Source organism: Panthera pardus, unplaced genomic scaffold (assembly GCF_024362965.1).
Source record: "Panthera pardus isolate Hobbes unplaced genomic scaffold, ASM2436296v1 HiC_scaffold_16, whole genome shotgun sequence".
Taxonomy (NCBI): domain Eukaryota; kingdom Metazoa; phylum Chordata; class Mammalia; order Carnivora; family Felidae; genus Panthera; species Panthera pardus.
Window position 1 is genome coordinate 13,268,307 of NW_026526721.1, and position 14,876 is coordinate 13,283,182.

The window sequence follows — 14,876 nt, forward strand, 5'->3', positions numbered from 1 at the left end:
GAAGAGGAAGGGGGCAGGGAGGAGCAAGTCTCGAGTAAGAAGTCTTATTTCAATCTTATGCCCAAATAAGCACCCACCAACGCTTTGGTAACCCAGGTGTTGGGTTTGGGTCTTTCCAGCCTTCTGTGTTATGAAGAAATAAAACAGCTGCCTGTGGCTGTGGGGTCCTTTCCAGGGAAGGCTGGAAGAGAATGGAAATCCTGAAAAGAGCAGCTGGGATGGGCTCAGGGAGCCGGAGCAAAGGTCTCCCGTCCTCCTTCAGATAACACAGTAGAGGAAGCTCTGAGGGAAAGTGAATGAGACTTCTCTGCTCACTCCCAACTCCCTGTCGCCCCATCCTCTCCTTCTCCTCTCTGTTGTGACCCCTGGCCTCATCTCTGTTGAACTTCGTCCTATTTGGGGGTGGAATATTTTTCCAAATGTCCACAACATTCCCACGGCTAAGATTTAAAAAGCGAATAAAGAGGCGAACTCAACACCTTTTGCACAAATTGCAAGCCAGTTTTCACTGTAACAGTACCTCAGCAGGAAATGTGATTTGATAGAAGGCTGAGGTTTGTTAATCTTTTGGATTCCTTGTTTTTGTTTCTTTGTTTTTTGTTTGTTTTTTTAAATTTGCTTCCTAAACTGAAAATGGGCACCACCTAGGGGTCCCGGATGCACTCAGAGAATGATACTGAGGCCAGCCGGGCCTGACCCAAGAGACAGGGGGCTCAAACTAGCACTTTTCTTCCACCCTTGGTGAGCAGAGAAAAGTATCAGATGCAAATTCTCAGTCACCGGCATCGATTGTACTTTTTCTTGCCAAAGGCCATCATTCAGTTCACTCCTGAGTTCCCCTGTGCCATCCTCCCTTCTGTTATTCTTGGATTCCATTCCCCAGTCCTGGTGCTCAGCCAGGGGGATTACTCCATCACAGCTGTGTGGGTGCAGAGGCCGAGCCCTCTGTGGCGGTGAGCCGGTACCCCCACTTATCATAATGGATTACAAGGAAAGGGCGCTGTGCAGTAGAGAATTAACCTTGCCCAAAGAGAGATCTCGTCTTTGCCCTCAGCCAGGAGGTGATCTCTAAACTCTGAGAAGGTCCTCCCTGATAAGAGTGATTTTGTTTACTTGGATCCTTGGGCCGTGTGCCAGATGGTCTAACAAGGTGATTTGTGTGGGGGTGTCGGTCATGCAGTATCAGCTCAATCCTTGGATACACTGGAGACTGAGGTCAGCCATGTGGGCAACTGACCATGTCCTCACGATCAGAGCCCAATTAAAATTAACTCTACACCATGGCTTGAGTAAACTTTCCTGGTTGGCAGTAGTCCATGCATATTGCCACACATTGTTTCCAAGAGTTGACACTGTCCATGACTTCGCTGGGAGAGGACAGCTGGAGGCTTTGTGTGTGGAACTCTCCTGGACCCTCTGTGTCTCTTCCCTTGGCTGATTTTAATCTGTATCCTTTCGCTTAATAAATCATAGCAGTGAGTATAGCAGGTTTCAGCAAGTTCTGAGAGTCCTTCTAGTGAATTCTTGAACTTAGGGTGGTTGTGGGAATCCTTGGACTTGCCAGTGGTGTCAGAAGTGAGGGTAGTCTTGGGGACTGTACCCTAACTTTACAGGCACTCAGTAGGGACCCAAACGTGTGATCCCTAGTCCTAAATTCTCCGCTTACAGGCTGGACAAGCCACTTCATCTCCTTGAACCTCGTTTTTGTCACCACTCAATGTGGAGGGTGTTGTCTGTGTGCCCCCCAGAGGAGGCTGCTGTGGATATTGAGGTGGAAGATATAAGAGATGGAGGGGAAGCTTTCCAGTTCCGTGCCAATGTACCACTGGCACAAATGTGTTGAGTGCCCTCTCTTGTCTAGGCAGATTTGATAATGATGATGATGACAGTGAGGATCCCACTCCTACGGTCTGACTGAGCTTATCTGTCTAGACAGGGAAGAAAGGGGGGTTGGGGTTGAAGAGCAAGTACCTGGAGCCTAAGTGGAAGCCATTTCTCTGAAATAAGGTCTCAGGAGCCACTTACCTGGTAGAAGAATGAAAGCCCTGTGCATGTCACAAGACACGAATTTAAGCTACAGTGCACCTGTCATCAGGACAAAACCTCAAAATCTCGACAAACTACTCTGTGGCGAGGCTGTGAGGAAGTAGGCTTTCACACACGGTGGTGGGAATACAAAATGGTACATCCCCTGATGAAGGGAATTGAGCGGTATCTAACAAAAGTACACAGTATTTACCTTTGACTTAGAAATAGCACTTCTGGTATTATCCTGAATTACACTTCTCTCTCTGTCCCTCTCCCCCTCTCTGTCCCTCCCTTCTCTCTCTCTCTCTCTCTCTCTCTCTCTCGATATCACTATAGATAAGCTCTATCTATACAGCACTGATGGGTAAATAGGATCTTGCCAAGTTCAGGGAGACTTCATTTTTTTTTTTTACAAGAAATAAGTTGGTAGGTAGGTAGATAGATCGATATTCTTTATACCTTTTATCTAGAATCAACCGATTGTTAACATTTTTATTTATTTATTTTAAGGTTTTTTTTAAATGTTTATTTATTTTTGAGAGAGAGATTGATAGAGTGTGAGCAGGGGAGGGGCAGAAAGAGAGAGAGAGACAGACAGAATCTGAAGCAGGCTTCAGGCTCCGAGCTGTCAGCGCAGAGCCTGACACGGGGCTCGAACTCACGGACCGTGAGATCATGACCTGAGCTGAAGTCAGATGCTCAACTGACTGACCCACCCAGGTGCCCCAACATTTTTATTTTTATGTCACAATTGTTCATGAACACTCTCTCCATATATGTATATATATGTGTCTGGATATACATGTATATATATGTATATTTATGTGTCTAATTAAAGAGACATTTTTGCCGAATCACTAAGACTACTAATATGTACCCTTTACACCTAAATAATTCAGAATATACTAACAACAAAAACATTCTCTTATATAATCTCAGAAAAATCATCTAATTCAAGAAATTAGTATTAATATAATACTGTTTTTTTTGTTTGGTTTTGTTTGTTTTATTTTAGAGAGAGAGAGAGAGAGAACTCAAGGTGGGGAGGGGGCAGAGGGAGAGAGAGAGAAGCACAAGACAGCATGGAGCCCGTTGTAAGCTCAATCCCATGACCCTGGGATCATAACCTGAGTTGAAATCAAGAGTTGGATGCTTAACTGACTGAGCCACCCAAACATTTTCCACCCGAACATGGAAAATATATTAAACAATAGTATTGTAGGGACATCTAGGTGGCTCAGTCGGTTAAGCATCTGACTCGTTGCGGCTCAGATCATGATTTCACAGTTTGTGGGTTCGAGCCCTGAATCGGCCTCCATGCTGATAGCATGGAGCCTGCTTCAGATTCTATCTCTCTCACTGTCTCTCTGCCCCTCCTGTGTTCACACACTCTCTCTCTCAAAAGAAATAAATAAACTTTAAAAAACATTTTTAGATAAATAAATATATATATATATATATTTTTTTTTCCATGTTCATATTTTGCCAGTTGTCCCAATAATATCTTTTATAAACCTTTGTTTTCAAGCTTGGCTCCAGTCCTGGATTAATCAAGACATTTAATTGTCAAATCTCTTGAATCTCCCATAATCTGGAAGCATTCCTCTGCCTTACTTTGTCATGACATGTACGTTTTTTAGAGGACAAGTGCCTAGTTTTATAGAGGGCCCCTTAATTGGGGCTTATCTGATTGCTTCCTTGAGATTATTCTGGTTACACATTTTGGGTCTGGAGTATTGTGATCTCAGTGTGTCCTATTATTATTGTTTGAATGTTGGACACTTGCTCTGTGGTCAACATTATAATATCTGGGATAGTTCTCCACTATAAAGGTGTTTTTTCCTCTCTATAGTTAATACCTCACCTGTGGGGAGCCACTTAGAGCCTTAGTTAATATAGTGCTCTAGTCCGTCTCACCCAAAAGAATCAGTGAACTCAGACCTTGTAAAGAAAATGGATTCTCCCTGAACTTGACAAGATCCTAAAAATTTACCCATCAGTGCTGTATCTATTTTCAGGGGAAACAGGGCACCCTCAAGCTCAGGAGCCTTTAACTGGTGTCCCAGGAGTCTTTAACTGGTGTTCCAAGGGGTCCTTGGATAGAACTCAGGAGGCCTTACACTTGGCTGGGAAAGCAGTTAGGTTGATATTTCCACCAACCTCGAAGTAAAATTCATTAGTCTTGTAAATTATGAAGAGACAGCAAACCATAGCAGTACCAGTGTCTATGTCACCCATGGAAATTCCAGATGTTTTTGTATCACATTACAACTGATACGGACTATTATTTACACTCATCATTCCTTTGAAATCCTAAGTTATTAGACTCATCACTAGATCTTGTCATTCCGTGTATTAATAAAAAAGCACATATATTACATATCAAATTTTAAATACATTTTGATGCTAGAATTTCAACAGTGTTTCCTTTGTCAGCCTGTGCACTTGACTTTCTGCACTTGTCTTAATGCATTAATGCATTCAGGCTGTCATAACAAAGTACTAGAGGCTGGGTATTTATAAACAACAGACATTAATTTCTCACAGTCCTGGAGGCTGCAAGACAGATCAGGGGGCCGGCCTGGTAGTGTTCTAGTGAGTTGCAGACTGCTGCTTCCGGCTGCGTCCCCATATGTGGAAGGGGCAGGGAGCTCTGTGGGGTCTGTTTTAGAAGAGCACTAATCCCACTCGTGGGGCTCCACTCTCCTGACTGAGCACCGCCTCAGAGACCTCACGTCCTAATTATCACCACACTGGGCGTTAGGAATTCAACATGTGAATTTGTGAGGGACCAAACACTCAGACCACAGCAGCACCTAGGGACATTATCCTGAGCAGGAGCCCATGGCACAAAAAAGGTTAATGACCCCTGCCTCTGTCCTCTCTCCTCTCTAGCTGGTCCTCCTTACCTCTCCAGAATCACCTTTTGAAAACACCAGCTTTCCTGGTTTTCCTCTGTGGCCCTCGAGCATTTGCTGCCTTGGGCACCAGAATCAAAGGAACTGCTTGGAGGTTTGCCACGATCTGGTCTCGGGTTTTTCATCTGCTGCTCCCACTAATCTGGCCTCACCCAGACACCCCTTTGTTCTGTTGCTCATGACATGGCCTGCCGTGTGTCTTCTCTTCTGCTTCAAAAAGAAAACCTGCTGTCCTTCCAGACTTGGTCTTTCTTGAGATGATCCCTGTACCCCAGCCCAAATCAGTCCTTCCCTTTCTGTTCGTTCAGTGCTTCATTTATTTGCCTTCATAACCCTGATCAGCACCCGCAGGTTTTTGGACTTTACCTGTCTCTCTACTGTCTTTCCTACAGGATGGGAAGCCCCTTAGGGACATCCTTCATCCTGGCAGCTGCTAACCCTATGCTGGAGCACTGCACATGGTTGTAAGTTAGGTTTGTGCGGTTGAACAGATACAGATCCTCATTTTGCAGTAAGAATAGGCAGGCCCAGGTGAGAAGCCCCAGGCTTTTGGAGAACCCAAGATTCCTGGGCCCTGAGCTGGAGTTCCCAATCCACTATAGAGCGCTGGGTGTCTGGCCAGTTTCACCACGTTATGACCTAGAATTTCTCTTAACAACCGGAACTTGTGTTGTCTTACTGCGTTGAGGAAATAATCTTTCTGAGACAGGTTTAATGGAAAGATAAATATGTCAGCAAGAATTAGACCCACCATTTTCTGTTTGGATGTAACATTTATATGTGAAATGATTCCTAAAGCTCCTGAATTTCTTCTTCCCAAGAGCCCCACTGGCTCTTTCTAATTTTCACATATGAAAAATTCTAAATATTCAGAAAAGTACAGAGAATGATTTAGTGAACCCGTCACCTACATTGAACAATTACCATTTTGCCATTTTTTGCTTCATGCTTTGTCTTATATAATTTATTGAAGCATTTTATTTATTTTTTAAAAATGGTTATTTATTTTGAGAGAGAGACAAAGGGTGAGCAGGGGAGAGGCAGAGAGAGAGAGAGAGAGAGAGAATCCCAAGCAGGCTTTGTGCTCTGAGCACAGAGCTGGACGTAGGGCTCAATCCCACAAACCATGAGATCCTGACCTGAGCTGAAATCAAGAGTCGGATGCTTAACCAACTGAGCCACCCAGGCGCCCCTCCTGAAGCATGTTAAAGTCAGTTACAAACATCACAGCAGCTCAACCTTAAAGGGACAGTGTCTTCCAGAATAATTCCTTCATCGCCATAAGAAAATTAATTCCTTAGCATCTTCTTCCACTTAGCCACATTCAAATTTCTCCAGTTGTCCTTAAAAAAACTTTAGTACAGTTGGTTTGTTAGAATTAGTATAGAACAACTCCCAGTTTTTTCTTTGTTTCATATCCTTGTCTGATTGAGAAAACCAAATCAGTTACTCTGCCATTCTGAATCTGGCTGGTTTCTTCCTCATGTGGTCATTTAACTTGTCCTCTATACTTCCTGTCACCTGGCATTTAAATCTAGAATCCTGCTTAGACTTAACAAAAATGTTAAATATTTTTAGTAAGAATATTTAAAAGTGATGTTGTGGGCTTCACCAGGTTGCTTAGAATATCTGGCTGCCCTATTACTAATGATGCTAGGGTCTGGTGAGTTCTGGCAGCATGATCGCTTGTGTAGAATTGTGTTTCTCGGAGCACCTGGGTGCCTCTTAGTTCGTGAGTTCAAGCCCTGCATCGGGCTCTGCTCTCAGCACAGAGCCTGCTTCAGATCCTCTGTCCTACCCCCTCTCGCTCTGCCCTTCACCCACTCTCTCTCACTCGCTCTCAAAAATAAATAACATTAAAAAAAAAATTGCATTTCCCCCTGTCAACCAGCAAGTAATCTCTGGCATGACACTTGGTACCCTGTTTGCCGTCAGTCTTTCACCTAAAGGGTGTGCCATCTGCTGAGGGATATTGCTTGAGTCAGTTTTTTCATTAGAGTTTGCACAATGGGGATTTTATATCATGACTTTTGTACATTTATTAACCGGTTTCCAGGGCGCCTGGGTGGCTCAGTCAGTTGAGCGTCCGACTTTGGCTCAGGTCATGATCTCGCGGTCTGTGGGTTTGAGCCCCGCGTCGGGCTCTGCGCTGACAGCTCGGAGCCTGGAGCCTGCTTCGGATTCTGTGTCTCCCTCTCTCTGCCCCTCCCCCGCTCATGCTCTGTCTCTCTCTGTCTGTCAAAAATAAACATTAAAAAAATTTTTTTTTAATTAACCGGTTTCCTTCTGTAAAGCAGAGACTTTTCTCATCCCTCAGGCCCATTTGGTCATCCTGAAATACAGTTTCTGTAGGAAAGGTAAAATAAATGTTCACATATTTCTCTTTAATGATCCATTTTCCAAGTAAGGAGTTATAGCGCCGGCTACCATCAGTGTTGGCAAATGCATTGTTTTAGGGGAAGGAACTTTCTCTTTTTGTTGAATATCACAATGAGTTTATGATTTGGGGGTTTTTTGATGGGGGAGATTTTTTAGGTCTCATTCTAGAGTCTCAATAAAAATAAGTTTGTTTCTTTTGTTTTGTTTTTTACCTTGTTACCTGATACTGATCGTTTTTTTCTGTTTTATCCATATGGTGATATGAGACAATTTCATTGCTTGCAACTGGTCAGCAGTACATTTTATGCTTTCCATTTACTACACTTTAATTATAAATCCCCTTGGGCTGAGCACCTATGTTGCTACCAATACTTCTTATGATAGTTAACTTTATGTGTCAGCTTGAGTAGGCCATGCGGGGGGTGGGGGGGGGGTGCAGACATGTTGTCAAACTTCATTCTGACCATCTGTAAGGCTGTTCTTTTCTTGTGAGAATAACATTTGAATGTGTAAACTGAGTAAAGCAGATTGTCCTCCCGGTATAGGTGGGACTCATGCAATCAACTGAAGACGTGAATAGAATAAAAAGATTGAATAAGAGGGAACGTCTCCTGCCTGACCCTTTGAATCAGAGCATCCGTCTCTTCCTATCCTCTGACTGGAACTTAGATGAGTTCTCCTGGTTCCCCAGCTTGCCAGCGGCAGATCTTGGGACTTCTCAGCCTCCATAATCAGGTGAGCTGATTCTGTATTTTGTACAGGTATACACATATGCACGCACACAGGCGTATGTGCATCTTGGTTCTGTTTCTCCGAAGAACCCTGACTATGCGCTTTGCTACCAGATGTACCTTCTCATGCGTGTTTCTTTGTGTCCCTGAGTAAACATGGACTTGCTGCCCGCTGGGCAGGCACACACTTAATGTCTCTGTGTTCTGAGACACTTCCCTCCAGACTGAATGAACTCGGTCATACAACTGCAGCTGTGTGAGAGTGTGTGATTCCTCCCATTTTCATTGACACTTGATTTTTATTTTTTCAAGTTTGTAACATTTTCTTTCTGCCCAGCAGCCCCACTGGCTTCCTTCAGCAGTAAGTCCACACATATCACAGGGCCCTCCCGTGTCCCATGTCCTGCCTTCCCGCCGGCCAGCCCTTTGCCCCATCTCTTACTCAAGAACCACGCTCTCCGGCTTCTAGCCAAGTGGGCCTCGTGCTGCTCTTCTGCTACACCATCGCCGTCCCACCTCAAACCCTTCCCTTGGCTGCTTGCTCTGCCTGGACGCCCTATCACTTCTCCTCGAAGATGTCTGTGATACTGTGATGTCCAATAAATACATATTTGGTCTTTGTCCCCATCTATAGCCCAGAGCTCCAAAAGCCCTTGGAATTTCCGAAGTGACGATAGCGATAAAGTGTCTTGATACTCATAACAAACCCCTCTCAGCCGCACATGCGTTTATATCAACCAGGTAACTTTTGGAAAGCGTCTAAGGATCAGGGCCAGTTACCAGGGAAATAGAGGTTGAATAGAGGTTGAAAATGTCAGCCCTGACCCCTGACCTTTGAGGAAGGGAGAGAGAATACAGGTTGAATCGGTTGCCATTGGCCAGTGATTTCATCAATCCTGCCTATGTAACGAAACCTCCGTAAAAAGCCAAAAGGACGGGGTTCAGAGAACTTCCGGGTTGGTGAATAAGGGGAGGTGCTAGGAGAGCGGAGTTCTCAGTGAGGTCATGGAAGCTCCACACCCTTTCCCACGTACCTTGCCCTACACATCTCTTCCATCTGATGGTTCCTGAGTTGTACCCTCTTATAAGAAACCAATAATTGGCGAGTAAAAGGTTCCTCTGAGCTAGTTCTGTGAGCCTCTCTAGCAAGTTAATTCAACCCAAGGGGGGATCGTGGGATGCTCCAATTTATGGCAGGTCACCAGAAGCACAGGTAACAACTTGGACTTGTAATCGGCATCCGAAGGGGCGGGGGTGGGGGAGAGTATAGTGGGACTGAGCCCTTAACCTGTGGGACGTGACATAGTCTGCAGGTAGATGGTGTTAGGAGTGAGCTAACTGCCTGTGGTGTTGGAGAAAACACATAGTGCAATTTCATTCCCTTATCTTTGCCTCTGGAAGTGAGCGTAAGTTTACCTGACTTCTGTTCACTCATATTTACCTTCTGCTCTGGGTTTTTTATATAACCCACTGCTTCAATCAGTTGTAGTCATTATTCTTATTTATTTATTTATTTATTTAATTTATTTTTTTGCCCTTACAGTGTATGTATTAGATTAAGAGAACATCTTTCCTGGCTATAATCATTTCTAAGTATTCTCTTCCTTTTAATTGCAGTAAAATATACATAACATAAATTTACCATTTTGAAGTGTACACTTCAGTGGCATTAAATACATTCACATTGTTATGTAACTGTCACCGCCATCCGTCTCCAGAACTTTCTCATCATTCTAAACCAAAACAGTATACTCATTACACAAGAACTCCCCATTCCCCTCCCCCAGTCCCTGGGGTACCCACCCTTCTACTTTCTGCCTCTGTGAATCTGGCTTCTCTGGGCATCTCCTGAAAGTGGAATCATACGGTATTTGTCTTTTTATGACTGGCTGATTTCACTTAGCGTAAGGTCCATCCATGTTGTAGCATGTGTCAGAACTTCCTTCCTCTTAAAGACTGAATAATAGGGGCGCCTGGGTGGCTCAGTCGGTTAAGCGGCCGACTTCGGCTCAGGTCATGATCTCGCCATCCGTGAGTTCGAGCCCCGCGTCGGGCTCTGTGCTGACAGCTCAGGGCCTGGAGCCTGTTTCAGATTCTGTGTCTCCCTCTCTCTGACTCTCCCCCGTTCATGCTCTGTCTCTCTCTGTCTCAAAAATAAATAAACGTTAAAAAAATTAAAAAAAAAAAGACTGAATAATATTCCTGTGTATACGTATATACCACATTTTGTTTATCCATTCACCATCAGTGCATTATTGGTTTTGATGCTCCCTTAGACCCATGGCAATTCCTTCAAGTTGGTTCTGAGTTTTCATGACAGGACCCCACTGCTCTTTGATCTTGCTTTCTGTGGTAGAAATGTCCCTCCTCTCCTACATTCCCTGTTTGGTCTTTCTCAAAGAATCCTGGGTTCCTCTTCATTGGGAATGGCATTTAGCCATCAAAGTGTGGGTCTGTGTACTACATGTGTCTTAGTTTTCCTACTAGAATCTATTCTTTGAAGACAGCAGCCACATCTCACTCACCTTTGTTTTATGACAGTACCTTGCCCGTAACAGGTACGAAATCAATTTTTACTCCTTTAGATTCAAAAAATACCTTCACATTTGATCATAGATTGAATACCTCATGACTATAAATGTTTACAATTGCCAAATTCAGGGGCTGGCACATGAATTTAACTACCCAGACAATTACAAATGTGGTCTACTTTTATATATTTATTTTAATAGCCGCATGTTAGGTGTAGAGACTACTTTAAAAAATAAAGTCTTGGGGCGCCTGGGTGGCGCAGTCGGTTGGGCGTCCGACTTCAGCCAGGTCACGATCTCGCTGTCCGTGAGTTCGAGCCCCGCGTCAGGCTCTGGGCTGATGGCTCAGAGCCTGGAGCCTGTTTCCAATTCTGTGTCTCCCTCTCTCTCTGCCCCTCCCCCGTTCATGCTCTGTCTCTCTCTGTCCCAAAAATAAATAAATGTTGAAAAAAAAATTTTTTTAATAAAATAAAATAAAATAAAAAATAAAGTCTTGGGGCGCGTGGCTGGCTCAGTTGGTTGAGCATCCGACTTTGGCTCAGGTCATGATCTCACAGCTCGTGAGTTCGAGCCCCACGTCGGGCTCTCTGCTGACAGCTCAGAGCCTGGAGCCTGCTTCGGATTCTGTGTCTCCCTCTCTCTGTCCCTAACCCACTCGCCTTCTGTCTCTGCTTCTCTCAAAAATAAATAAACATTAAAAAAAATTTTTTTTAAATAATAAAAAAAAATAATAAAGTCTTTAGGGGAGCCTGGGTGGTGCAGTCAGTTGGGCATCTGACTCTTGATTTCAGCTCAGGTTGTAATCTCATGGTCATGAATTCGAGCTCAGCACAGAGCCTGCTTGAGATTCTCTCTCACTCTCTGCCCCTTCCCCATTTGCTCTCTTTTTAAAAATAAAAAAATTTGGGGCACCTGGGTGGCTTAGTCGGTTGAGCGGCCGACTTCGGCCCAGGTCATGATCTCGCGGTCTGTGGGTTTGAGCCCCGCGTCGGGCTCTGTGCTGACAGCTCAGAGCCTGGAGCCTGCTTTGGATTCTGTCTCCCTCTCTCTCTGCCCCTCCCCCGTTCGTGCTCTGTCTCTCTCTGTCTCAAAAATAAATAAATGTTAAAAAATAATAATAAATAAAAATAAAAAATTAAAAAATTAAAATCTTAAAAAAACAATTGCCAAATTGAAATCGTGGACTGAAAAAAATATTTTTATAATGATACTCAGTTTTTAATGTCTGCAGATGTATCTAGGCACTAATATGACTAAAGAATAAAAGTGAAAGAAGCGTATCAATTATAAACCACAGGAATGGATATCATGCATGATTAGTTTTGCCATTTTGCCGCCATATAACTGATGTTTGAAATAAAATCATGTTCCTGTATTGTTCATTGCTGTGAACAAATCACCCCACGCATAGTGTCTTTACACAGCAATAATCATTTATTATCTCTGATCATTTCTATGGCTGTAGATTTCAGAAGTGGTATGGTTCAGTAGTTCTAGCTTAAGGCTACTCCTGAGGTTGTAGTTAGACATTGGCTGGGCTGCTATTATCTGAAGGCTCAACTGGGCTGAAGGATGTGCCTGGGTCATGGCTCCCTCACTTGCCTGCAGGTTGGTGGGAGGCTTCAGTTACTCCCTGCATGAGCCTTTCCATGGGGCTGCTTGAGCATCCTCAGAGGATGGCAACCACTCCCCTCAGCGTGAGTGATCCAGGAGAGCCACCATGTCTGTTATGACCCAGCCTTGGAAGCCACACACCACCACTTTTCACAGCATCCTACTGGTCCCACAGGCCAACCCAGGTTCAAGCTAGGAGGGTGGACACCTGTGCAAGGGTGTGGACACCAGGAGGCAGGGGTCAATAGCGAACATCTTAGAGGCTGGCTACCAGTTTCATGTTCATATTATATAAACCTTACCAGACTTAAATTACATTTCTGATGATAACTTCGGAACTGCTTAAAAAATAAAATAAAATTTAGCTTAATTCAAAGATGTTTGAGAAGAAACATAACAGGAGATTTTATCAGAAATTTCCATTCTCAGGGCGCCTGGAATGCTCAGTCAGTCAAGCGTCTGACTTCAGCTCAGGCTCAGGTCATGATCTCACAGTTTGAGAGTTTGAGCCCTGCATCGGGCTCTCTGTTGTCAGCACAGCACCCACTTCAGATCCTCTGTCCCCCCCCTCTCTGCCCCTCCCCGGCTCACGCACATGTACACACACTCTCTTTAAAAAATAGACATTAAAAATTTTTTTTCCATTCTCTTTTGTTGTGCACAAAACTACATTTGAAATTTTCATTAGACTCAGGATTCAGGAAAGCTAACAGAAGTGAAGCTGCCTCTTCCCAATGAACATATGTATCATCATATGTGTATTTTATGTCTCATTTGAGATATACATCCCATAAAGACTGACTGGCTGTTAAGAATCACAGCTAAACTCAAAAAAAAAAAAAAAGAATCACAGCTAAACTCAATTTGAAAAGTCTTTCTGCCAGTGTTATGAAAAGAAATGTTAAGGATATAATTTTTTACTATAAGCATAATTATTTTTTCACCTCTATAAACACTTTTATATGCTAAAAGTAGATTATATTTGGGGCACCTGGGTGGCTCAGTCAGCTAAGCATCAGACTTCGACTCAGGTCATGATCTAGCAGTTTGTGTGTTCGAGCCCCATGTCAGGCTCTGTGCTGACAGCTTAGAGCCTAGAGCCTACTTTGGATTCTGTGTCTCCCTCTCTTTCTGACTGTCCCCGGCTCACACTCTGTCTCTCTCAAAAATAAACAAACATTAAAATAAATAATAAAAGTAGACCACATTTGTAATTGTTTGGGTAGTTAAATGAAATTATAGAGCTTCTATTCCCTAGAAGATCTTGAGTCTTTGGAAGCACTTAGACCAATGGTTGCAGAGTCCAGTCTGCAGTTTGTAGGACAGATTCCATGGATCTACATTTGCTCGCATTTTTTTATGCCAAGATCAGAGTAGTCTCTTACACATTTCTACCCAAACTCAAATAATTGATGACCCCCCCTTGGGGACAGTTATGAAGAGGCCTCGTACTGCAAGATCAGGCCACTTTAAAGCACCCCCCTAGGGGCGCCTGGGTGGCTCAGTCAGTTAAGCATCCAACTTTGGCTTAGGTCATGATCTCACAGTTCATGAGTTTGAGCCCTGCTTCAGGCTCTGTGCTGACAGCTTGGAACCTGGAGCTTACTTCAGATTCTGTGTCTCCTGTTCTCTCTGCCCCTCCCCCACTCATGCTCTGTCTCCCCCTCCCCCAAATAAATATTTAAAAAATTATAAGTAAATAAAGCGCGCCCTAGTCTCGGGCAATTTGTTTAGTCAAATCTGACAGTAGCCTCAGCCATCACTCTTAATGTAGGATCACTTCCAACATACATTTATGTATAACTTACATGAACTTAATTATATATGCATATTGGGGACAGGGGCAAAGATAGAAAGAATGAAAGAATATAAATTTACATCATGAAGGAGATTTTTGCCTACTATTCCCATCAATAAGTCTATGCCCTGGAGTAGAAGGGAGATTGGAGATTTGAATCAAATATTTCTTCACATGCTCTCAGTTTCTGGGTAACTCTCATTGTGTGAGCATTTCACACTGTGTGTGTGATTCTACTATTATAAGTACATATTTTTTTTAAAAAGTTACTAAGGTATAATTGGCATATAACATTATATTTGTTTCAGGTATATGACATAATGATTCCATACTTGTATATATTGTGAAATGATCACTACGTTTCTACTTAACATCTCTCACCAAATGTGGTTATAATTTTTTTTCTTTTCTTTCTTATGATGAAGACTTTAAAGCTCTACTCTCTTAGCAACTTTCAAATACGAAACACAGTATTATTAACTACAGTCACCATGTGGCACCTTACATCCCCAGGACATATTTACTTTATAGCTGGAAGATTGTACCTTTTGTCCTTCTTCACCCATTCCTCCCCTGACCCACCTGTCCCCCCCAGCATCCACAATCTGTTCTCTGTATCTATAAGCTTGGTTTCTTGTTTGTTTTGTTTTTTAGATTCCACATATATATGGATTTTTTAAAGTTTTATTTATTTAAGTAATCTCTACACATAGAGCTTGAACTCATGACCCCGAGATCAAGAGTTGCATGCTTTTCTGACTGAGCCAGCCAAGTGCCCCTACACATAAATGGGTTATATGGTGAGATTATATGGTTATTTGTCCTCTGTCTGATTTATTTCTCTTAGCTTAATGCCCTCAAGGTCCATCCATGTTGT

At 43.3% G+C, this 14,876-nt stretch overlaps 1 long non-coding RNA gene across 1 annotated transcript in view; it reads left to right on the plus strand.

The window, feature by feature from the left end:
- LOC109249685 (uncharacterized) overlaps positions 1 to 14,876 on the plus strand; it is a 73,940-nt gene that overhangs the window by 18,334 nt on the left and 40,730 nt on the right. Inside the window, exon 2 of the long non-coding RNA XR_008422425.1 lies at positions 7,871 to 8,060. This is a non-coding gene — a long non-coding RNA (uncharacterized LOC109249685). The remainder of the gene's footprint in view (positions 1 to 7,870; positions 8,061 to 14,876) is intronic.